The following is a 22,367-nucleotide window of genomic DNA, read 5'->3' on the forward strand; positions in this document are numbered from 1 at the left end:
GCTTCCTTACTGGGTGTGGAAATCTCCTATGCCTTTCCTCGCCTCTTCTGTCAGCTTTAAAATTCTCTTTCAGTTGCCACCCTCACAAACGTCTCAGGAACGTCTTCACGGTGCCTTCGTTAGTGAAATGACCCTCAATGAAGCTGGAACCAAATCTCTAATCGCCCATTTTTAGCAAGTCCACAGCCCAGGGTGGTTGGGGTCCAATCCAGCCCCGGCCAGGCCCAGGCCCCTTGGACTGGGCCACAGGAGGACACAGAGTAGGGTCCCGGCCCCCACGGCAGCGGGTGCCGGCAGTTCTGCAAGGGCTTGGGGGGTTTCCACAGGTAGGAGATGGAGGGGACTGATGTCTTCAGCGCCCCCAAACCACCCCACCCATGGCACACATCCCGAGAGACGCCCCTACACTCGCTCCCCTCCCCTATGCGCTGTGCCCCGGCCCCGGTCCGGGGCGGATAGGCGGCAGCCCACACGCAGGGCGGGGGCGCAGCTGAAAGGGGTTGTGCTGGAGGGCGGCCCCTGGGGCCAAAGGCGACCGCCCGCGCATGCGCAGTCAGCAGCGGCGCACTGGGGTTGGGGGCGGGTAGGTGAGGGAGGCGAGGCCAGGAGAGGAGGGCGGCTGGAGGTCTCCACCTTGGCGGGTCCAGCCGTGGAGGCTGGAGGCGCATCTGGTGTGTGTCCGTGTGTGTGTGTGTGTGTGTGTGTGTGTGTGTGTGTGTGTGTGTGTGTGTGAAGACAGCCCCCCACCCCGCCGAGCCCACCACGCCCCGCACCCCAGCCCCGTGGAGACCTCGGGACCCGGCCAGCGAACTCAACCAGCCCGGCCCGGCCCCGAGTGGGTCAGCGCCGGCGCGGGGCCTGGGGCGGGAGGAGGCGCGGGGAAGCGCAGAGACGCTCGGCTTCTTGAGCCGGGCTGGGGCGCCCTCCGCCGTCTAGGGCCACACCACCCTGAACGCGCCCGATCTCGTCTGATCTCGGAAGCCAAGCAGGCTCGGGCCTGGTTAGTACTTGGATGGGAGACCGCCTGGGAATACCGGGTGCCGTAGGCTTGTATCTTATTTTATTTTTTTTTTTTTTGCCTCTTGTTCTGTCCCCATTCGGAGAGCGCGGCGGCAGTCTGGGGGGCGGGGGGTCACCCCCACCCTCAGCGCCCGCCACGGTGCCTGGCGCCCCAGCCCGCTCCGTGGGGCCTCCTCTTGCCCCAAGCCGCAGCACCGCCGCCACGAGGCAGCAGGCGTGGCACCTGGACTGTCGGGCCTCAGACCAAGGGTCTGGGCTGTGGGAACCGACACGCTGGAGGAAACCTTGAGAGTCTGAGAGGGGAGGCAGTTGCAGAAGAAGGCCGGGATGTCATTTTGAGGGAGTTGTGACCAGAACTCGTCCCGTTGATTTTGGCGTTCTATGGGCTACACGTAGGAATCTTTGGTGGTGGCACCGGATGTTGGGGGATGCACAGTCACACCCAGACGTGCTGGACAGGCCTCCTTTTACTTTTCTTTTCGGAGTCATTTTTTTTTAAACAAAATGCCTCTTGGCCCGGCGTGCTGGCTCACGCCTGTAATCCTAGCACTCTGGGAGGCCGAGGTGGGCGGATTGCTCGAGGTCAGGAGTTCGAAACCAGCCTGAGCAAGAGCGAGACCCCATCTCTACTATAAATAGAAAGAAATTCATTGGCCAACTAATATATATCTATACAAAAAAAAAAATTAGCCGGGCATGGTGGCGCATGCCTGTAGTCCCAGCTACTTGGGAGGCTGAGGCAGCAGGATTGCTTGAGCCCAGGAGATTGAGGTTGCTGTGAGCTAGGCTGACGCCATGGCACTCACTCTAGCCAGGGCAACAAAGCGAGACTCTGTCTCCAAAAAAAAAAAAATGCCTCTTACCTCCCCATTATTGCATTTCCTTTTCTCTCTCTTTTCAAGCAGATTATGGGAGTACAAGTATTAAGGTTCCATGTATTGCCCGTGCCCCCCTCCCCCCTGTTGTCTTATTTATCTCTCATGCTTTAGCAGCGTATGGTGGGGGTACCAATGTTAAGGTCGGGTACATTGCCCTCTCCCCGCCTGCCCCCTCTGGTCAGAGCTTCAAGTGCGCCCATCCCCCAGTCGGTGCGCACCCACCCCATTCCTCATGGGTGTGTATGCCCATCCCCTCCCCCCACCCGCCCGACCCCCACCCGATGAAGGTGATTCCTCTACGTCCACTCAGGTGTCCGTGGGTTCCTACCAATTTGCCGGTGAGCACGCGCACGTGGTGCTCCTGTGTTCATTCTTGGGATACTTGGCTTACTGGAACGGGTTCCAGCTCCGGCCAGGAGAACACGAGAGGTGCCCTCTCACCGCCGTTTCTCATAGCCGAATAGCACTCCGTGGTGTCCACGCGCCACATTTTATGAATCCACTCGTGGATCGATGGGCACTCGGGTCGCTTCCACATCTTTGCAATGGTGAATTGTGCCGCCACAGACACCCGAGCGCAGGTGTCTTCTGCGTAGGCTGCGGGCCTGGCTCTTCTGAATGCCGCTAGCTCGGGACCCACGGGTGAACCTGGTCAGGGTACTTGCTCTAAGGAGCAGACTCTGATCCGGGCGGGCTACCGGTGTTTCTGTTTGCTCGTTTCTTTCTTCCATTTCGGGAAAGGCTTCCTTACTGGGTGTGGAAATCTCCTATGCCTTTCCTCGCCTCTTCTGTCAGCTTTAAAATTCTCTTTCAGTTGCCACCCTCACAAACGTCTCAGGAACGTCTTCACGGTGCCTTCGTTAGTGAAATGACCCTCAATGAAGCTGGAACCAAATCTCTAATCGCCCATTTTTAGCAAGTCCACAGCCCAGGGTGGTTGGGGTCCAATCCAGCCCCGGCCAGGCCCAGGCCCCTTGGACTGGGCCACAGGAGGACACAGAGTAGGGTCCCGGCCCCCACGGCAGCGGGTGCCGGCAGTTCTGCAAGGGCTTGGGGGGTTTCCACAGGTAGGAGATGGAGGGGACTGATGTCTTCAGCGCCCCCAAACCACCCCACCCATGGCACACATCCCGAGAGACGCCCCTACACTCGCTCCCCTCCCCTATGCGCTGTGCCCCGGCCCCGGTCCGGGGCGGATAGGCGGCAGCCCACACGCAGGTCGGGGGCGCAGCTGAAAGGGGTTGTGCTGGAGGGCGGCCCCTGGGGCCAAAGGCGACCGCCCGCGCATGCGCAGTCAGCAGCGGCGCACTGGGGTTGGGGGCGGGTAGGTGAGGGAGGCGAGGCCAGGAGAGGAGGGCGGCTGGAGGTCTCCACCTTGGCGGGTCCAGCCGTGGAGGCTGGAGGCGCATCTGGTGTGTGTTCGTGTGTGTGTGTGTGTGAAGACAGCCCCCCACCCCGCCGAGCCCACCACGCCCCGCACCCCAGCCCCGTGGAGACCTCGGGACCCGGCCAGCGAACTCAACCAGCCCGGCCCGGCCCCGAGTGGGTCAGCGCCGGCGCGGGGCCTGGGGCGGGAGGAGGTGCGGGGAAGCGCAGAGACGCTCGGCTTCTTGAGCCGGGCTGGGGCGCCCTCCGCCGTCTAGGGCCACACCACCCTGAACGCGCCCGATCTCGTCTGATCTCGGAAGCCAAGCAGGCTCGGGCCTGGTTAGTACTTGGATGGGAGACCGCCTGGGAATACCGGGTGCCGTAGGCTTGTATCTTATTTTATTTTTTTTTTTTTTGCCTCTTGTTCTGTCCCCATTCGGAGAGCGCGGCGGCAGTCTGGGGGGCGGGGGGTCACCCCCACCCTCAGCGCCCGCCACGGTGCCTGGCGCCCCAGCCCGCTCCGTGGGGCCTCCTCTTGCCCCAAGCCGCAGCACCGCCGCCACGAGGCAGCAGGCGTGGCACCTGGACTGTCGGGCCTCAGACCAAGGGTCTGGGCTGTGGGAACCGACACGCTGGAGGAAACCTTGAGAGTCTGAGAGGGGAGGCAGTTGCAGAAGAAGGCCGGGATGTCATTTTGAGGGAGTTGTGACCAGAACTCGTCCCGTTGATTTTGGCGTTCTATGGGCTACACGTAGGAATCTTTGGTGGTGGCACCGGATGTTGGGGGATGCACAGTCACACCCAGACGTGCTCGACAGGCCTCCTTTTACTTTTCTTTTCGGAGTCATTTTTTTTTAAACAAAATGCCTCTTGGCCCGGCGTGCTGGCTCACGCCTGTAATCCTAGCACTCTGGGAGGCCGAGGTGGGCGGATTGCTCGAGGTCAGGAGTTCGAAACCAGCCTGAGCAAGAGCGAGACCCCATCTCTACTATAAATAGAAAGAAATTCATTGGCCAACTAATATATATCTATACAAAAAAAAAAATTAGCCGGGCATGGTGGCACATGCCTGTAGTCCCAGCTACTTGGGAGGCTGAGGCAGCAGGATTGCTTGAGCCCAGGAGATTGAGGTTGCTGTGAGCTAGGCTGACGCCATGGCACTCACTCTAGCCAGGGCAACAAAGCGAGACTCTGTCTCCAAAAAAAAAAAAATGCCTCTTACCTCCCCATTATTGCATTTCCTTTTCTCTCTCTTTTCAAGCAGATTATGGGAGTACAAGTATTAAGGTTCCATGTATTGCCCGTGCCCCCCTCCCCCCTGTTGTCTTATTTATCTCTCATGCTTTAGCAGCGTATGGTGGGGGTACCAATGTTAAGGTCGGGTACATTGCCCTCTCCCCGCCTGCCCCCTCTGGTCAGAGCTTCAAGTGCGCCCATCCCCCAGTCGGTGCGCACCCACCCCATTCCTCATGGGTGTGTATGCCCATCCCCTCCCCCCACCCGCCCGACCCCCACCCGATGAAGGTGATTCCTCTACGTCCACTCAGGTGTCCGTGGGTTCCTACCAATTTGCCGGTGAGCACGCGCACGTGGTGCTCCTGTGTCCATTCTTGGGATACTTGGCTTACTGGAACGGGTTCCAGCTCCGGCCAGGAGAACACGAGAGGTGCCCTCTCACCGCCGTTTCTCATAGCCGAATAGCACTCCGTGGTGTCCACGCGCCACATTTTATGAATCCACTCGTGGATCGATGGGCACTCGGGTCGCTTCCACATCTTTGCAATGGTGAATTGTGCCGCCACAGACACCCGAGCGCAGGTGTCTTCTGCGTAGGCTGCGGGCCTGGCTCTTCTGAATGCCGCTAGCTCGGGACCCACGGGTGAACCTGGTCAGGGTACTTGCTCTAAGGAGCAGACTCTGATCCGGGCGGGCTACCGGTGTTTCTGTTTGCTCGTTTCTTTCTTCCATTTCGGGAAAGGCTTCCTTACTGGGTGTGGAAATCTCCTATGCCTTTCCTCGCCTCTTCTGTCAGCTTTAAAATTCTCTTTCAGTTGCCACCCTCACAAACGTCTCAGGAACGTCTTCACGGTGCCTTCGTTAGTGAAATGACCCTCAATGAAGCTGGAACCAAATCTCTAATCGCCCATTTTTAGCAAGTCCACAGCCCAGGGTGGTTGGGGTCCAATCCAGCCCCGGCCAGGCCCAGGCCCCTTGGACTGGGCCACAGGAGGACACAGAGTAGGGTCCCGGCCCCCACGGCAGCGGGTGCCGGCAGTTCTGCAAGGGCTTGGGGGGTTTCCACAGGTAGGAGATGGAGGGGACTGATGTCTTCAGCGCCCCCAAACCACCCCACCCATGGCACACATCCCGAGAGACGCCCCTACACTCGCTCCCCTCCCCTATGCGCTGTGCCCCGGCCCCGGTCCCGGGCGGATAGGCGGCAGCCCACACGCAGGGCGGGGGCGCAGCTGAAAGGGGTTGTGCTGGAGGGCGGCCCCTGGGGCCAAAGGCGACCGCCCGCGCATGCGCAGTCAGCAGCGGCGCACTGGGGTTGGGGGCGGGTAGGTGAGGGAGGCGAGGCCAGGAGAGGAGGGCGGCTGGAGGTCTCCACCTTGGCGGGTCCAGCCGTGGAGGCTGGAGGCGCATCTGGTGTGTGTTCGTGTGTGTGTGTGTGTGAAGACAGCCCCCCACCCCGCCGAGCCCACCACGCCCCGCACCCCAGCCCCGTGGAGACCTCGGGACCCGGCCAGCGAACTCAACCAGCCCGGCCCGGCCCCGAGTGGGTCAGCGCCGGCGCGGGGCCTGGGGCGGGAGGAGGCGCGGGGAAGCGCAGAGACGCTCGGCTTCTTGAGCCGGGCTGGGGCGCCCTCCGCCGTCTAGGGCCACACCACCCTGAACGCGCCCGATCTCGTCTGATCTCGGAAGCCAAGCAGGCTCGGGCCTGGTTAGTACTTGGATGGGAGACCGCCTGGGAATACCGGGTGCCGTAGGCTTGTATCTTATTTTATTTTTTTTTTTTTTGCCTCTTGTTCTGTCCCCATTCGGAGAGCGCGGCGGCAGTCTGGGGGGCGGGGGGTCACCCCCACCCTCAGCGCCCGCCACGGTGCCTGGCGCCCCAGCCCGCTCCGTGGGGCCTCCTCTTGCCCCAAGCCGCAGCACCGCCGCCACGAGGCAGCAGGCGTGGCACCTGGACTGTCGGGCCTCAGACCAAGGGTCTGGGCTGTGGGAACCGACACGCTGGAGGAAACCTTGAGAGTCTGAGAGGGGAGGCAGTTGCAGAAGAAGGCCGGGATGTCATTTTGAGGGAGTTGTGACCAGAACTCGTCCCGTTGATTTTGGCGTTCTATGGGCTACACGTAGGAATCTTTGGTGGTGGCACCGGATGTTGGGGGATGCACAGTCACACCCAGACGTGCTCGACAGGCCTCCTTTTACTTTTCTTTTCGGAGTCATTTTTTTTTAAACAAAATGCCTCTTGGCCCGGCGTGCTGGCTCACGCCTGTAATCCTAGCACTCTGGGAGGCCGAGGTGGGCGGATTGCTCGAGGTCAGGAGTTCGAAACCAGCCTGAGCAAGAGCGAGACCCCATCTCTACTATAAATAGAAAGAAATTCATTGGCCAACTAATATATATCTATACAAAAAAAAAAATTAGCCGGGCATGGTGGCGCATGCCTGTAGTCCCAGCTACTTGGGAGGCTGAGGCAGCAGGATTGCTTGAGCCCAGGAGATTGAGGTTGCTGTGAGCTAGGCTGACGCCATGGCACTCACTCTAGCCAGGGCAACAAAGCGAGACTCTGTCTCCAAAAAAAAAAAATGCCTCTTACCTCCCCATTATTGCATTTCCTTTTCTCTCTCTTTTCAAGCAGATTATGGGAGTACAAGTATTAAGGTTCCATGTATTGCCCGTGCCCCCCTCCCCCCTGTTGTCTTATTTATCTCTCATGCTTTAGCAGCGTATGGTGGGGGTACCAATGTTAAGGTCGGGTACATTGCCCTCTCCCCGCCTGCCCCCTCTGGTCAGAGCTTCAAGTGCGCCCATCCCCCAGTCGGTGCGCACCCACCCCATTCCTCATGGGTGTGTATGCCCATCCCCTCCCCCCACCCGCCCGACCCCCACCCGATGAAGGTGATTCCTCTACGTCCACTCAGGTGTCCGTGGGTTCCTACCAATTTGCCGGTGAGCACGCGCACGTGGTGCTCCTGTGTCCATTCTTGGGATACTTGGCTTACTGGAACGGGTTCCAGCTCCGGCCAGGAGAACACGAGAGGTGCCCTCTCACCGCCGTTTCTCATAGCCGAATAGCACTCCGTGGTGTCCACGCGCCACATTTTATGAATCCACTCGTGGATCGATGGGCACTCGGGTCGCTTCCACATCTTTGCAATGGTGAATTGTGCCGCCACAGACACCCGAGCGCAGGTGTCTTCTGCGTAGGCTGCGGGCCTGGCTCTTCTGAATGCCGCTAGCTCGGGACCCACGGGTGAACCTGGTCAGGGTACTTGCTCTAAGGAGCAGACTCTGATCCGGGCGGGCTACCGGTGTTTCTGTTTGCTCGTTTCTTTCTTCCATTTCGGGAAAGGCTTCCTTACTGGGTGTGGAAATCTCCTATGCCTTTCCTCGCCTCTTCTGTCAGCTTTAAAATTCTCTTTCAGTTGCCACCCTCACAAACGTCTCAGGAACGTCTTCACGGTGCCTTCGTTAGTGAAATGACCCTCAATGAAGCTGGAACCAAATCTCTAATCGCCCATTTTTAGCAAGTCCACAGCCCAGGGTGGTTGGGGTCCAATCCAGCCCCGGCCAGGCCCAGGCCCCTTGGACTGGGCCACAGGAGGACACAGAGTAGGGTCCCGGCCCCCACGGCAGCGGGTGCCGGCAGTTCTGCAAGGGCTTGGGGGGTTTCCACAGGTAGGAGATGGAGGGGACTGATGTCTTCAGCGCCCCCAAACCACCCCACCCATGGCACACATCCCGAGAGACGCCCCTACACTCGCTCCCCTCCCCTATGCGCTGTGCCCCGGCCCCGGTCCGGGGCGGATAGGCGGCAGCCCACACGCAGGGCGGGGGCGCAGCTGAAAGGGGTTGTGCTGGAGGGCGGCCCCTGGGGCCAAAGGCGACCGCCCGCGCATGCGCAGTCAGCAGCGGCGCACTGGGGTTGGGGGCGGGTAGGTGAGGGAGGCGAGGCCAGGAGAGGAGGGCGGCTGGAGGTCTCCACCTTGGCGGGTCCAGCCGTGGAGGCTGGAGGCGCATCTGGTGTGTGTCCGTGTGTGTGTGTGTGTGTGTGTGTGTGTGTGTGTGTGTGTGTGTGTGTGAAGACAGCCCCCCACCCCGCCGAGCCCACCACGCCCCGCACCCCAGCCCCGTGGAGACCTCGGGACCCGGCCAGCGAACTCAACCAGCCCGGCCCGGCCCCGAGTGGGTCAGCGCCGGCGCGGGGCCTGGGGCGGGAGGAGGCGCGGGGAAGCGCAGAGACGCTCGGCTTCTTGAGCCGGGCTGGGGCGCCCTCCGCCGTCTAGGGCCACACCACCCTGAACGCGCCCGATCTCGTCTGATCTCGGAAGCCAAGCAGGCTCGGGCCTGGTTAGTACTTGGATGGGAGACCGCCTGGGAATACCGGGTGCCGTAGGCTTGTATCTTATTTTATTTTTTTTTTTTTTGCCTCTTGTTCTGTCCCCATTCGGAGAGCGCGGCGGCAGTCTGGGGGGCGGGGGGTCACCCCCACCCTCAGCGCCCGCCACGGTGCCTGGCGCCCCAGCCCGCTCCGTGGGGCCTCCTCTTGCCCCAAGCCGCAGCACCGCCGCCACGAGGCAGCAGGCGTGGCACCTGGACTGTCGGGCCTCAGACCAAGGGTCTGGGCTGTGGGAACCGACACGCTGGAGGAAACCTTGAGAGTCTGAGAGGGGAGGCAGTTGCAGAAGAAGGCCGGGATGTCATTTTGAGGGAGTTGTGACCAGAACTCGTCCCGTTGATTTTGGCGTTCTATGGGCTACACGTAGGAATCTTTGGTGGTGGCACCGGATGTTGGGGGATGCACAGTCACACCCAGACGTGCTCGACAGGCCTCCTTTTACTTTTCTTTTCGGAGTCATTTTTTTTTAAACAAAATGCCTCTTGGCCCGGCGTGCTGGCTCACGCCTGTAATCCTAGCACTCTGGGAGGCCGAGGTGGGCGGATTGCTCGAGGTCAGGAGTTCGAAACCAGCCTGAGCAAGAGCGAGACCCCATCTCTACTATAAATAGAAAGAAATTCATTGGCCAACTAATATATATCTATACAAAAAAAAAAATTAGCCGGGCATGGTGGCGCATGCCTGTAGTCCCAGCTACTTGGGAGGCTGAGGCAGCAGGATTGCTTGAGCCCAGGAGATTGAGGTTGCTGTGAGCTAGGCTGACGCCATGGCACTCACTCTAGCCAGGGCAACAAAGCGAGACTCTGTCTCCAAAAAAAAAAAAATGCCTCTTACCTCCCCATTATTGCATTTCCTTTTCTCTCTCTTTTCAAGCAGATTATGGGAGTACAAGTATTAAGGTTCCATGTATTGCCCGTGCCCCCCTCCCCCCTGTTGTCTTATTTATCTCTCATGCTTTAGCAGCGTATGGTGGGGGTACCAATGTTAAGGTCGGGTACATTGCCCTCTCCCCGCCTGCCCCCTCTGGTCAGAGCTTCAAGTGCGCCCATCCCCCAGTCGGTGCGCACCCACCCCATTCCTCATGGGTGTGTATGCCCATCCCCTCCCCCCACCCGCCCGACCCCCACCCGATGAAGGTGATTCCTCTACGTCCACTCAGGTGTCCGTGGGTTCCTACCAATTTGCCGGTGAGCACGCGCACGTGGTGCTCCTGTGTCCATTCTTGGGATACTTGGCTTACTGGAACGGGTTCCAGCTCCGGCCAGGAGAACACGAGAGGTGCCCTCTCACCGCCGTTTCTCATAGCCGAATAGCACTCCGTGGTGTCCACGCGCCACATTTTATGAATCCACTCGTGGATCGATGGGCACTCGGGTCGCTTCCACATCTTTGCAATGGTGAATTGTGCCGCCACAGACACCCGAGCGCAGGTGTCTTCTGCGTAGGCTGCGGGCCTGGCTCTTCTGAATGCCGCTAGCTCGGGACCCACGGGTGAACCTGGTCAGGGTACTTGCTCTAAGGAGCAGACTCTGATCCGGGCGGGCTACCGGTGTTTCTGTTTGCTCGTTTCTTTCTTCCATTTCGGGAAAGGCTTCCTTACTGGGTGTGGAAATCTCCTATGCCTTTCCTCGCCTCTTCTGTCAGCTTTAAAATTCTCTTTCAGTTGCCACCCTCACAAACGTCTCAGGAACGTCTTCACGGTGCCTTCGTTAGTGAAATGACCCTCAATGAAGCTGGAACCAAATCTCTAATCGCCCATTTTTAGCAAGTCCACAGCCCAGGGTGGTTGGGGTCCAATCCAGCCCCGGCCAGGCCCAGGCCCCTTGGACTGGGCCACAGGAGGACACAGAGTAGGGTCCCGGCCCCCACGGCAGCGGGTGCCGGCAGTTCTGCAAGGGCTTGGGGGGTTTCCACAGGTAGGAGATGGAGGGGACTGATGTCTTCAGCGCCCCCAAACCACCCCACCCATGGCACACATCCCGAGAGACGCCCCTACACTCGCTCCCCTCCCCTATGCGCTGTGCCCCGGCCCCGGTCCCGGGCGGATAGGCGGCAGCCCACACGCAGGGCGGGGGCGCAGCTGAAAGGGGTTGTGCTGGAGGGCGGCCCCTGGGGCCAAAGGCGACCGCCCGCGCATGCGCAGTCAGCAGCGGCGCACTGGGGTTGGGGGCGGGTAGGTGAGGGAGGCGAGGCCAGGAGAGGAGGGCGGCTGGAGGTCTCCACCTTGGCGGGTCCAGCCGTGGAGGCTGGAGGCGCATCTGGTGTGTGTTCGTGTGTGTGTGTGTGTGAAGACAGCCCCCCACCCCGCCGAGCCCACCACGCCCCGCACCCCAGCCCCGTGGAGACCTCGGGACCCGGCCAGCGAACTCAACCAGCCCGGCCCGGCCCCGAGTGGGTCAGCGCCGGCGCGGGGCCTGGGGCGGGAGGAGGCGCGGGGAAGCGCAGAGACGCTCGGCTTCTTGAGCCGGGCTGGGGCGCCCTCCGCCGTCTAGGGCCACACCACCCTGAACGCGCCCGATCTCGTCTGATCTCGGAAGCCAAGCAGGCTCGGGCCTGGTTAGTACTTGGATGGGAGACCGCCTGGGAATACCGGGTGCCGTAGGCTTGTATCTTATTTTATTTTTTTTTTTTTTGCCTCTTGTTCTGTCCCCATTCGGAGAGCGCGGCGGCAGTCTGGGGGGCGGGGGGTCACCCCCACCCTCAGCGCCCGCCACGGTGCCTGGCGCCCCAGCCCGCTCCGTGGGGCCTCCTCTTGCCCCAAGCCGCAGCACCGCCGCCACGAGGCAGCAGGCGTGGCACCTGGACTGTCGGGCCTCAGACCAAGGGTCTGGGCTGTGGGAACCGACACGCTGGAGGAAACCTTGAGAGTCTGAGAGGGGAGGCAGTTGCAGAAGAAGGCCGGGATGTCATTTTGAGGGAGTTGTGACCAGAACTCGTCCCGTTGATTTTGGCGTTCTATGGGCTACACGTAGGAATCTTTGGTGGTGGCACCGGATGTTGGGGGATGCACAGTCACACCCAGACGTGCTCGACAGGCCTCCTTTTACTTTTCTTTTCGGAGTCATTTTTTTTTAAACAAAATGCCTCTTGGCCCGGCGTGCTGGCTCACGCCTGTAATCCTAGCACTCTGGGAGGCCGAGGTGGGCGGATTGCTCGAGGTCAGGAGTTCGAAACCAGCCTGAGCAAGAGCGAGACCCCATCTCTACTATAAATAGAAAGAAATTCATTGGCCAACTAATATATATCTATACAAAAAAAAAATTAGCCGGGCATGGTGGCGCATGCCTGTAGTCCCAGCTACTTGGGAGGCTGAGGCAGCAGGATTGCTTGAGCCCAGGAGATTGAGGTTGCTGTGAGCTAGGCTGACGCCATGGCACTCACTCTAGCCAGGGCAACAAAGCGAGACTCTGTCTCCAAAAAAAAAAAATGCCTCTTACCTCCCCATTATTGCATTTCCTTTTCTCTCTCTTTTCAAGCAGATTATGGGAGTACAAGTATTAAGGTTCCATGTATTGCCCGTGCCCCCCTCCCCCCTGTTGTCTTATTTATCTCTCATGCTTTAGCAGCGTATGGTGGGGGTACCAATGTTAAGGTCGGGTACATTGCCCTCTCCCCGCCTGCCCCCTCTGGTCAGAGCTTCAAGTGCGCCCATCCCCCAGTCGGTGCGCACCCACCCCATTCCTCATGGGTGTGTATGCCCATCCCCTCCCCCCACCCGCCCGACCCCCACCCGATGAAGGTGATTCCTCTACGTCCACTCAGGTGTCCGTGGGTTCCTACCAATTTGCCGGTGAGCACGCGCACGTGGTGCTCCTGTGTCCATTCTTGGGATACTTGGCTTACTGGAACGGGTTCCAGCTCCGGCCAGGAGAACACGAGAGGTGCCCTCTCACCGCCGTTTCTCATAGCCGAATAGCACTCCGTGGTGTCCACGCGCCACATTTTATGAATCCACTCGTGGATCGATGGGCACTCGGGTCGCTTCCACATCTTTGCAATGGTGAATTGTGCCGCCACAGACACCCGAGCGCAGGTGTCTTCTGCGTAGGCTGCGGGCCTGGCTCTTCTGAATGCCGCTAGCTCGGGACCCACGGGTGAACCTGGTCAGGGTACTTGCTCTAAGGAGCAGACTCTGATCCGGGCGGGCTACCGGTGTTTCTGTTTGCTCGTTTCTTTCTTCCATTTCGGGAAAGGCTTCCTTACTGGGTGTGGAAATCTCCTATGCCTTTCCTCGCCTCTTCTGTCAGCTTTAAAATTCTCTTTCAGTTGCCACCCTCACAAACGTCTCAGGAACGTCTTCACGGTGCCTTCGTTAGTGAAATGACCCTCAATGAAGCTGGAACCAAATCTCTAATCGCCCATTTTTAGCAAGTCCACAGCCCAGGGTGGTTGGGGTCCAATCCAGCCCCGGCCAGGCCCAGGCCCCTTGGACTGGGCCACAGGAGGACACAGAGTAGGGTCCCGGCCCCCACGGCAGCGGGTGCCGGCAGTTCTGCAAGGGCTTGGGGGGTTTCCACAGGTAGGAGATGGAGGGGACTGATGTCTTCAGCGCCCCCAAACCACCCCACCCATGGCACACATCCCGAGAGACGCCCCTACACTCGCTCCCCTCCCCTATGCGCTGTGCCCCGGCCCCGGTCCGGGGCGGATAGGCGGCAGCCCACACGCAGGGCGGGGGCGCAGCTGAAAGGGGTTGTGCTGGAGGGCGGCCCCTGGGGCCAAAGGCGACCGCCCGCGCATGCGCAGTCAGCAGCGGCGCACTGGGGTTGGGGGCGGGTAGGTGAGGGAGGCGAGGCCAGGAGAGGAGGGCGGCTGGAGGTCTCCACCTTGGCGGGTCCAGCCGTGGAGGCTGGAGGCGCATCTGGTGTGTGTCCGTGTGTGTGTGTGTGTGTGTGTGTGTGTGTGTGTGTGTGTGTGTGTGTGAAGACAGCCCCCCACCCCGCCGAGCCCACCACGCCCCGCACCCCAGCCCCGTGGAGACCTCGGGACCCGGCCAGCGAACTCAACCAGCCCGGCCCGGCCCCGAGTGGGTCAGCGCCGGCGCGGGGCCTGGGGCGGGAGGAGGCGCGGGGAAGCGCAGAGACGCTCGGCTTCTTGAGCCGGGCTGGGGCGCCCTCCGCCGTCTAGGGCCACACCACCCTGAACGCGCCCGATCTCGTCTGATCTCGGAAGCCAAGCAGGCTCGGGCCTGGTTAGTACTTGGATGGGAGACCGCCTGGGAATACCGGGTGCCGTAGGCTTGTATCTTATTTTATTTTTTTTTTTTTTGCCTCTTGTTCTGTCCCCATTCGGAGAGCGCGGCGGCAGTCTGGGGGGCGGGGGGTCACCCCCACCCTCAGCGCCCGCCACGGTGCCTGGCGCCCCAGCCCGCTCCGTGGGGCCTCCTCTTGCCCCAAGCCGCAGCACCGCCGCCACGAGGCAGCAGGCGTGGCACCTGGACTGTCGGGCCTCAGACCAAGGGTCTGGGCTGTGGGAACCGACACGCTGGAGGAAACCTTGAGAGTCTGAGAGGGGAGGCAGTTGCAGAAGAAGGCCGGGATGTCATTTTGAGGGAGTTGTGACCAGAACTCGTCCCGTTGATTTTGGCGTTCTATGGGCTACACGTAGGAATCTTTGGTGGTGGCACCGGATGTTGGGGGATGCACAGTCACACCCAGACGTGCTCGACAGGCCTCCTTTTACTTTTCTTTTCGGAGTCATTTTTTTTTAAACAAAATGCCTCTTGGCCCGGCGTGCTGGCTCACGCCTGTAATCCTAGCACTCTGGGAGGCCGAGGTGGGCGGATTGCTCGAGGTCAGGAGTTCGAAACCAGCCTGAGCAAGAGCGAGACCCCATCTCTACTATAAATAGAAAGAAATTCATTGGCCAACTAATATATATCTATACAAAAAAAAAAATTAGCCGGGCATGGTGGCGCATGCCTGTAGTCCCAGCTACTTGGGAGGCTGAGGCAGCAGGATTGCTTGAGCCCAGGAGATTGAGGTTGCTGTGAGCTAGGCTGACGCCATGGCACTCACTCTAGCCAGGGCAACAAAGCGAGACTCTGTCTCCAAAAAAAAAAAAATGCCTCTTACCTCCCCATTATTGCATTTCCTTTTCTCTCTCTTTTCAAGCAGATTATGGGAGTACAAGTATTAAGGTTCCATGTATTGCCCGTGCCCCCCTCCCCCCTGTTGTCTTATTTATCTCTCATGCTTTAGCAGCGTATGGTGGGGGTACCAATGTTAAGGTCGGGTACATTGCCCTCTCCCCGCCTGCCCCCTCTGGTCAGAGCTTCAAGTGCGCCCATCCCCCAGTCGGTGCGCACCCACCCCATTCCTCATGGGTGTGTATGCCCATCCCCTCCCCCCACCCGCCCGACCCCCACCCGATGAAGGTGATTCCTCTACGTCCACTCAGGTGTCCGTGGGTTCCTACCAATTTGCCGGTGAGCACGCGCACGTGGTGCTCCTGTGTCCATTCTTGGGATACTTGGCTTACTGGAACGGGTTCCAGCTCCGGCCAGGAGAACACGAGAGGTGCCCTCTCACCGCCGTTTCTCATAGCCGAATAGCACTCCGTGGTGTCCACGCGCCACATTTTATGAATCCACTCGTGGATCGATGGGCACTCGGGTCGCTTCCACATCTTTGCAATGGTGAATTGTGCCGCCACAGACACCCGAGCGCAGGTGTCTTCTGCGTAGGCTGCGGGCCTGGCTCTTCTGAATGCCGCTAGCTCGGGACCCACGGGTGAACCTGGTCAGGGTACTTGCTCTAAGGAGCAGACTCTGATCCGGGCGGGCTACCGGTGTTTCTGTTTGCTCGTTTCTTTCTTCCATTTCGGGAAAGGCTTCCTTACTGGGTGTGGAAATCTCCTATGCCTTTCCTCGCCTCTTCTGTCAGCTTTAAAATTCTCTTTCAGTTGCCACCCTCACAAACGTCTCAGGAACGTCTTCACGGTGCCTTCGTTAGTGAAATGACCCTCAATGAAGCTGGAACCAAATCTCTAATCGCCCATTTTTAGCAAGTCCACAGCCCAGGGTGGTTGGGGTCCAATCCAGCCCCGGCCAGGCCCAGGCCCCTTGGACTGGGCCACAGGAGGACACAGAGTAGGGTCCCGGCCCCCACGGCAGCGGGTGCCGGCAGTTCTGCAAGGGCTTGGGGGGTTTCCACAGGTAGGAGATGGAGGGGACTGATGTCTTCAGCGCCCCCAAACCACCCCACCCATGGCACACATCCCGAGAGACGCCCCTACACTCGCTCCCCTCCCCTATGCGCTGTGCCCCGGCCCCGGTCCGGGGCGGATAGGCGGCAGCCCACACGCAGGGCGGGGGCGCAGCTGAAAGGGGTTGTGCTGGAGGGCGGCCCCTGGGGCCAAAGGCGACCGCCCGCGCATGCGCAGTCAGCAGCGGCGCACTGGGGTTGGGGGCGGGTAGGTGAGGGAGGCGAGGCCAGGAGAGGAGGGCGGCTGGAGGTCTCCACCTTGGCGGGTCCAGCCGTGGAGGCTGGAGGCGCATCTGGTGTGTGTCCGTGTGTGTGTGTGTGTGTGTGTGTGTGTGTGTGTGTGTGTGAAGACAGCCCCCCACCCCGCCGAGCCCACCACGCCCCGCACCCCAGCCCCGTGGAGACCTCGGGACCCGGCCAGCGAACTCAACCAGCCCGGCCCGGCCCCGAGTGGGTCAGCGCCGGCGCGGGGCCTGGGGCGGGAGGAGGCGCGGGGAAGCGCAGAGACGCTCGGCTTCTTGAGCCGGGCTGGGGCGCCCTCCGCCGTCTAGGGCCACACCACCCTGAACGCGCCCGATCTCGTCTGATCTCGGAAGCCAAGCAGGCTCGGGCCTGGTTAGTACTTGGATGGGAGACCGCCTGGGAATACCGGGTGCCGTAGGCTTGTATCTTATTTTATTTTTTTTTTTTTTGCCTCTTGTTCTGTCCCCATTCGGAGAGCGCGGCGGCAGTCTGGGGGGCGGGGGGTCACCCCCACCCTCAGCGCCCGCCACGGTGCCTGGCGCCCCAGCCCGCTCCGTGGGGCCTCCTCTTGCCCCAAGCCGCAGCACCGCCGCCACGAGGCAGCAGGCGTGGCACCTGGACTGTCGGGCCTCAGACCAAGGGTCTGGGCTGTGGGAACCGACACGCTGGAGGAAACCTTGAGAGTCTGAGAGGGGAGGCAGTTGCAGAAGAAGGCCGGGATGTCATTTTGAGGGAGTTGTGACCAGAACTCGTCCCGTTGATTTTGGCGTTCTATGGGCTACACGTAGGAATCTTTGGTGGTGGCACCGGATGTTGGGGGATGCACAGTCACACCCAGACGTGCTCGACAGGCCTCCTTTTACTTTTCTTTTCGGAGTCATTTTTTTTTAAACAAAATGCCTCTTGGCCCGGCGTGCTGGCTCACGCCTGTAATCCTAGCACTCTGGGAGGCCGAGGTGGGCGGATTGCTCGAGGTCAGGAGTTCGAAACCAGCCTGAGCAAGAGCGAGACCCCATCTCTACTATAAATAGAAAGAAATTCATTGGCCAACTAATATATATCTATACAAAAAAAAAAATTAGCCGGGCATGGTGGCGCATGCCTGTAGTCCCAGCTACTTGGGAGGCTGAGGCAGCAGGATTGCTTGAGCCCAGGAGATTGAGGTTGCTGTGAGCTAGGCTGACGCCATGGCACTCACTCTAGCCAGGGCAACAAAGCGAGACTCTGTCTCCAAAAAAAAAAAAATGCCTCTTACCTCCCCATTATTGCATTTCCTTTTCTCTCTCTTTTCAAGCAGATTATGGGAGTACAAGTATTAAGGTTCCATGTATTGCCCGTGCCCCCCTCCCCCCTGTTGTCTTATTTATCTCTCATGCTTTAGCAGCGTATGGTGGGGGTACCAATGTTAAGGTCGGGTACATTGCCCTCTCCCCGCCTGCCCCCTCTGGTCAGAGCTTCAAGTGCGCCCATCCCCCAGTCGGTGCGCACCCACCCCATTCCTCATGGGTGTGTATGCCCATCCCCTCCCCCCACCCGCCCGACCCCCACCCGATGAAGGTGATTCCTCTACGTCCACTCAGGTGTCCGTGGGTTCCTACCAATTTGCCGGTGAGCACGCGCACGTGGTGCTCCTGTGTCCATTCTTGGGATACTTGGCTTACTGGAACGGGTTCCAGCTCCGGCCAGGAGAACACGAGAGGTGCCCTCTCACCGCCGTTTCTCATAGCCGAATAGCACTCCGTGGTGTCCACGCGCCACATTTTATGAATCCACTCGTGGATCGATGGGCACTCGGGTCGCTTCCACATCTTTGCAATGGTGAATTGTGCCGCCACAGACACCCGAGCGCAGGTGTCTTCTGCGTAGGCTGCGGGCCTGGCTCTTCTGAATGCCGCTAGCTCGGGACCCACGGGTGAACCTGGTCAGGGTACTTGCTCTAAGGAGCAGACTCTGATCCGGGCGGGCTACCGGTGTTTCTGTTTGCTCGTTTCTTTCTTCCATTTCGGGAAAGGCTTCCTTACTGGGTGTGGAAATCTCCTATGCCTTTCCTCGCCTCTTCTGTCAGCTTTAAAATTCTCTTTCAGTTGCCACCCTCACAAACGTCTCAGGAACGTCTTCACGGTGCCTTCGTTAGTGAAATGACCCTCAATGAAGCTGGAACCAAATCTCTAATCGCCCATTTTTAGCAAGTCCACAGCCCAGGGTGGTTGGGGTCCAATCCAGCCCCGGCCAGGCCCAGGCCCCTTGGACTGGGCCACAGGAGGACACAGAGTAGGGTCCCGGCCCCCACGGCAGCGGGTGCCGGCAGTTCTGCAAGGGCTTGGGGGGTTTCCACAGGTAGGAGATGGAGGGGACTGATGTCTTCAGCGCCCCCAAACCACCCCACCCATGGCACACATCCCGAGAGACGCCCCTACACTCGCTCCCCTCCCCTATGCGCTGTGCCCCGGCCCCGGTCCGGGGCGGATAGGCGGCAGCCCACACGCAGGGCGGGGGCGCAGCTGAAAGGGGTTGTGCTGGAGGGCGGCCCCTGGGGCCAAAGGCGACCGCCCGCGCATGCGCAGTCAGCAGCGGCGCACTGGGGTTGGGGGCGGGTAGGTGAGGGAGGCGAGGCCAGGAGAGGAGGGCGGCTGGAGGTCTCCACCTTGGCGGGTCCAGCCGTGGAGGCTGGAGGCGCATCTGGTGTGTGTTCGTGTGTGTGTGTGTGTGAAGACAGCCCCCCACCCCGCCGAGCCCACCACGCCCCGCACCCCAGCCCCGTGGAGACCTCGGGACCCGGCCAGCGAACTCAACCAGCCCGGCCCGGCCCCGAGTGGGTCAGCGCCGGCGCGGGGCCTGGGGCGGGAGGAGGCGCGGGGAAGCGCAGAGACGCTCGGCTTCTTGAGCCGGGCTGGGGCGCCCTCCGCCGTCTAGGGCCACACCACCCTGAACGCGCCCGATCTCGTCTGATCTCGGAAGCCAAGCAGGCTCGGGCCTGGTTAGTACTTGGATGGGAGACCGCCTGGGAATACCGGGTGCCGTAGGCTTGTATCTTATTTTATTTTTTTTTTTTTTGCCTCTTGTTCTGTCCCCATTCGGAGAGCGCGGCGGCAGTCTGGGGGGCGGGGGGTCACCCCCACCCTCAGCGCCCGCCACGGTGCCTGGCGCCCCAGCCCGCTCCGTGGGGCCTCCTCTTGCCCCAAGCCGCAGCACCGCCGCCACGAGGCAGCAGGCGTGGCACCTGGACTGTCGGGCCTCAGACCAAGGGTCTGGGCTGTGGGAACCGACACGCTGGAGGAAACCTTGAGAGTCTGAGAGGGGAGGCAGTTGCAGAAGAAGGCCGGGATGTCATTTTGAGGGAGTTGTGACCAGAACTCGTCCCGTTGATTTTGGCGTTCTATGGGCTACACGTAGGAATCTTTGGTGGTGGCACCGGATGTTGGGGGATGCACAGTCACACCCAGACGTGCTCGACAGGCCTCCTTTTACTTTTCTTTTCGGAGTCATTTTTTTTTAAACAAAATGCCTCTTGGCCCGGCGTGCTGGCTCACGCCTGTAATCCTAGCACTCTGGGAGGCCGAGGTGGGCGGATTGCTCGAGGTCAGGAGTTCGAAACCAGCCTGAGCAAGAGCGAGACCCCATCTCTACTATAAATAGAAAGAAATTCATTGGCCAACTAATATATATCTATACAAAAAAAAAATTAGCCGGGCATGGTGGCGCATGCCTGTAGTCCCAGCTACTTGGGAGGCTGAGGCAGCAGGATTGCTTGAGCCCAGGAGATTGAGGTTGCTGTGAGCTAGGCTGACGCCATGGCACTCACTCTAGCCAGGGCAACAAAGCGAGACTCTGTCTCCAAAAAAAAAAATGCCTCTTACCTCCCCATTATTGCATTTCCTTTTCTCTCTCTTTTCAAGCAGATTATGGGAGTACAAGTATTAAGGTTCCATGTATTGCCCGTGCCCCCCTCCCCCCTGTTGTCTTATTTATCTCTCATGCTTTAGCAGCGTATGGTGGGGGTACCAATGTTAAGGTCAGGTACATTGCCCTCTCCCCGCCTCCCCCCTCTGGTCAGAGCTTCAAGTGCGCCCATCCCCCAGTCGGTGCGCACCCACCCCATTCCTCATGGGTGTGTATGCCCATCCCCTCCCCCCACCCGCCCGACCCCCACCCGATGAAGGTGATTCCTCTACGTCCACTCAGGTGTCCGTGGGTTCCTACCAATTTGCCGGTGAGCACGCGCACGTGGTGCTCCTGTGTCCATTCTTGGGATACTTGGCTTACTGGAACGGGTTCCAGCTCCGGCCAGGAGAACACGAGAGGTGCCCTCTCACCGCCGTTTCTCATAGCCGAATAGCACTCCGTGGTGTCCACGCGCCACATTTTATGAATCCACTCGTGGATCGATGGGCACTCGGGTCGCTTCCACATCTTTGCAATGGCGAATTGTGCCGCCACAGACATCCGAGCGCAGGTGTCTTCTGCGTAGGCTGCGGGCCTGGCTCTTCTGAATGCCGCTAGCTCGGGACCCACGGGTGAACCTGGTCAGGGTACTTGCTCTAAGGAGCAGACTCTGATCCGGGCGGGCTACCGGTGTTTCTGTTTGCTCGTTTCTTTCTTCCATTTCGGGAAAGGCTTCCTTACTGGGTGTGGAAATCTCCTATGCCTTTCCTCGCCTCTTCTGTCAGCTTTAAAATTCTCTTTCAGTTGCCACCCTCACAAACGTCTCAGGAACGTCTTCACGGTGCCTTCGTTAGTGAAATGACCCTCAATGAAGCTGGAACCAAATCTCTAATCGCCCATTTTTAGCAAGTCCACAGCCCAGGGTGGTTGGGGTCCAATCCAGCCCCGGCCAGGCCCAGGCCCCTTGGACTGGGCCACAGGAGGACACAGAGTAGGGTCCCGGCCCCCACGGCAGCGGGTGCCGGCAGTTCTGCAAGGGCTTGGGGGGTTTCCACAGGTAGGAGATGGAGGGGACTGATGTCTTCAGCGCCCCCAAACCACCCCACCCATGGCACACATCCCGAGAGACGCCCCTACACTCGCTCCCCTCCCCTATGCGCTGTGCCCCGGCCCCGGTCCCGGGCGGATAGGCGGCAGCCCACACGCAGGGCGGGGGCGCAGCTGAAAGGGGTTGTGCTGGAGGGCGGCCCCTGGGGCCAAAGGCGACCGCCCGCGCATGCGCAGTCAGCAGCGGCGCACTGGGGTTGGGGGCGGGTAGGTGAGGGAGGCGAGGCCAGGAGAGGAGGGCGGCTGGAGGTCTCCACCTTGGCGGGTCCAGCCGTGGAGGCTGGAGGCGCATCTGGTGTGTGTCCGTGTGTGTGTGTGTGTGTGTGTGTGTGTGTGTGTGTGTGTGTGTGTGAAGACAGCCCCCCACCCCGCCGAGCCCACCACGCCCCGCACCCCAGCCCCGTGGAGACCTCGGGACCCGGCCAGCGAACTCAACCAGCCCGGCCCGGCCCCGAGTGGGTCAGCGCCGGCGCGGGGCCTGGGGCGGGAGGAGGCACGGGGAAGCGCAGAGACGCTCGGCTTCTTGAGCCAGGCTGGGGCGCCCTCCGCCGTCTAGGGCCACACCACCCTGAACGCGCCCGATCTCGTCTGATCTCGGAAGCCAAGCAGGCTCGGGCCTGGTTAGTACTTGGATGGGAGACCGCCTGGGAATACCGGGTGCCGTAGGCTTGTATCTTATTTTATTTTTTTTTTTTTTGCCTCTTGTTCTGTCCCCATTCGGAGAGCGCGGCGGCAGTCTGGGGGGCGGGGGGTCACCCCCACCCTCAGCGCCCGCCACGGTGCCTGGCGCCCCAGCCCGCTCCGTGGGGCCTCCTCTTGCCCCAAGCCGCAGCACCGCCGCCACGAGGCAGCAGGCGTGGCACCTGGACTGTCGGGCCTCAGACCAAGGGTCTGGGCTGTGGGAACCGACACGCTGGAGGAAACCTTGAGAGTCTGAGAGGGGAGGCAGTTGCAGTAGAAGGCCGGGATGTCATTTTGAGGGAGTTGTGACCAGAACTCGTCCCGTTGATTTTGGCGTTCTATGGGCTACACGTA

General features: G+C 60.5%; 9 non-coding genes across 9 annotated transcripts; all 9 read left to right on the forward strand.

The window, feature by feature from the left end:
- Positions 1 to 930: 930 nt before the first annotated feature.
- Positions 931 to 1,049, forward strand: LOC142863387 (5S ribosomal RNA). The gene has a single exon (XR_012914162.1). It is a non-coding gene; the product is annotated as a 5S ribosomal RNA (ribosomal RNA).
- Positions 1,050 to 3,535: 2,486 nt separating this feature from the next.
- Positions 3,536 to 3,654, forward strand: LOC142863389 (5S ribosomal RNA). The gene has a single exon (XR_012914164.1). It is a non-coding gene; the product is annotated as a 5S ribosomal RNA (ribosomal RNA).
- A 2,486-nt stretch (positions 3,655 to 6,140) lies between these two features.
- Positions 6,141 to 6,259, forward strand: LOC142863400 (5S ribosomal RNA). The gene has a single exon (XR_012914168.1). It is a non-coding gene; the product is annotated as a 5S ribosomal RNA (ribosomal RNA).
- Positions 6,260 to 8,776: 2,517 nt separating this feature from the next.
- Positions 8,777 to 8,895, forward strand: LOC142863411 (5S ribosomal RNA). Its single transcript, XR_012914179.1, has one exon. It is a non-coding gene; the product is annotated as a 5S ribosomal RNA (ribosomal RNA).
- Positions 8,896 to 11,381: 2,486 nt separating this feature from the next.
- LOC142863422 (5S ribosomal RNA) lies at positions 11,382 to 11,500 on the forward strand. The gene has a single exon (XR_012914190.1). It is a non-coding gene; the product is annotated as a 5S ribosomal RNA (ribosomal RNA).
- Positions 11,501 to 14,016: 2,516 nt separating this feature from the next.
- On the forward strand, positions 14,017 to 14,135 carry LOC142863433 (5S ribosomal RNA). The gene has a single exon (XR_012914199.1). It is a non-coding gene; the product is annotated as a 5S ribosomal RNA (ribosomal RNA).
- Positions 14,136 to 16,645: 2,510 nt separating this feature from the next.
- On the forward strand, positions 16,646 to 16,764 carry LOC142863444 (5S ribosomal RNA). Its single transcript, XR_012914210.1, has one exon. It is a non-coding gene; the product is annotated as a 5S ribosomal RNA (ribosomal RNA).
- Positions 16,765 to 19,250: 2,486 nt separating this feature from the next.
- Positions 19,251 to 19,369, forward strand: LOC142863129 (5S ribosomal RNA). Its single transcript, XR_012914023.1, has one exon. It is a non-coding gene; the product is annotated as a 5S ribosomal RNA (ribosomal RNA).
- A 2,513-nt stretch (positions 19,370 to 21,882) lies between these two features.
- Positions 21,883 to 22,001, forward strand: LOC142863130 (5S ribosomal RNA). Its single transcript, XR_012914024.1, has one exon. It is a non-coding gene; the product is annotated as a 5S ribosomal RNA (ribosomal RNA).
- Positions 22,002 to 22,367: the final 366 nt, after the last annotated feature.

The sequence above is a fragment of the Microcebus murinus genome, chromosome 21 (assembly GCF_040939455.1).
Source record: "Microcebus murinus isolate Inina chromosome 21, M.murinus_Inina_mat1.0, whole genome shotgun sequence".
In the NCBI taxonomy this organism is placed as follows: domain Eukaryota; kingdom Metazoa; phylum Chordata; class Mammalia; order Primates; family Cheirogaleidae; genus Microcebus; species Microcebus murinus.